General features: G+C 43.1%; 1 pseudogene; it reads right to left on the reverse strand.

The window, feature by feature from the left end:
- Positions 1–667: 667 nt before the first annotated feature.
- On the reverse strand, positions 668–1,147 carry LOC148161901 (ATP synthase peripheral stalk subunit F6, mitochondrial pseudogene; annotated as a pseudogene).
- Between the last annotated feature and the right edge of the window lie 296 nt (positions 1,148–1,443).

Raw genomic sequence — 1,443 nt, forward strand, 5'->3', positions numbered from 1 at the left:
TGGGGCTGGATCCCAGGACTCTGGGATCATAACCTGAGCTGAGGGAAGATGCTTAACCGACTGAGGCACCCAGGTGCCCCAACAGCTCTTATTAAATCCCAAATCCTGTCTATCTTTTGTTTTATATACTATTGTTTTGTGTATATTGTGTATATTGTTTTATATCACTATTTTGTTTTATACAATTTCCCATAGTTAGGAAGACAGCAGGGATAAGAAAAGATGAAGTACAGGGAGCAATCTTACCTTGAAAACCTACGTCATTTTTGGGAAATCTGCCACCACACACGAGTGAAAAATTGAACCCTGAGACCTAGCATAACCTTAGCTGACGGTAATTCCCTTAAGCTAAATCAAAAGGAACACACCTCCCATGAAGCAAGTTGGGGTTTTTATTCCTTGCGGCCAGAAAGAACACACCTCATGGTCTCAGGAAGAGGGTGTTAGAAAGAACCTATTGTAGATAGGAAATGCCCTTCACAGTGTCCTTCATGTGACAAGGGCTAGGGAACATCACGTGAAGGTGACGAACAGATGTTTACCGTGGTTATTGGATTTTTGTGTTTTTTTTTTTCTACATCCAACATCACCAAATAATTTATTTGGAATCAGAATTCAAAAGAACATTTGACAGTTGAGAACTGTTTATTCTGATCCAGTTGTACAACTAATCTAGGTGAAATTTCCAAATAAACTTTACATGGGTTTTCCAGGACTGGGGCTTCTCGATGACTTCAAATTTAGGATTTTCAAATGTGAAGTCTGGGAACGTATTCATGTCTGTTTTAACATATGTGTATTTAAGCTTCAGAAGCTCCCTCCCTAGGTCTTGCTGGTGCTCTGGGCCAGTATCAACGGGTCCTCCAGATGCCCATAGTTTAGTTCTGTGTTCTCTAATCTTGTCCACGATGAGTTTCTGTACAGGACCAAGTTCTTTATTAAATGCCACCGCGGTAACACCAGTGTCGCTCCTCAAATGAACTGAGACTGCAGACCGAATGAGAGAGGAGAAACTGAAGAGCCTCTGAAGCATCAGGGTAATTCTGATTTGCTCTCAGTCCTGAGCTGCCAGAGCTTCCACTGCCTCCACTATTCTACTTCTGGCCGTGGCTCTGCCCCCACCCGCCTACCCGCCCTCCCAGTGCATTCTCAAATTTTTTTCCTTGATAGAGATTAGCATACATGTTTCTAAACATTAAAAACCCGGGGAAGTAGAGATAAGCATCTGAACTAGTTCTCTATTGATGCATATTAACAATTAGAAAAGCAGTGGTTTAAAGCAACCAACATGTGTTATCTTGCAGTCCTTTGGCTCAGGAGTTTGGAATGACGAGGGTGGGTTCTCTGCTCACGGAATTGGTCAGTAAGTCGTCCCCCACCTGAACAGGTCTGATAGTGACCTTGTAGTGGTTCTCTCTCCGAAGAGGGCCTGCCCTCAGCATC

Source organism: Eumetopias jubatus, unplaced genomic scaffold, assembly GCF_037043125.1.
Source record: "Eumetopias jubatus isolate StellerSeaLion01/CBP00866 unplaced genomic scaffold, mEumJub1_p1.0 scaffold_39, whole genome shotgun sequence".
Lineage (NCBI taxonomy): Eukaryota > Metazoa > Chordata > Mammalia > Carnivora > Otariidae > Eumetopias > Eumetopias jubatus.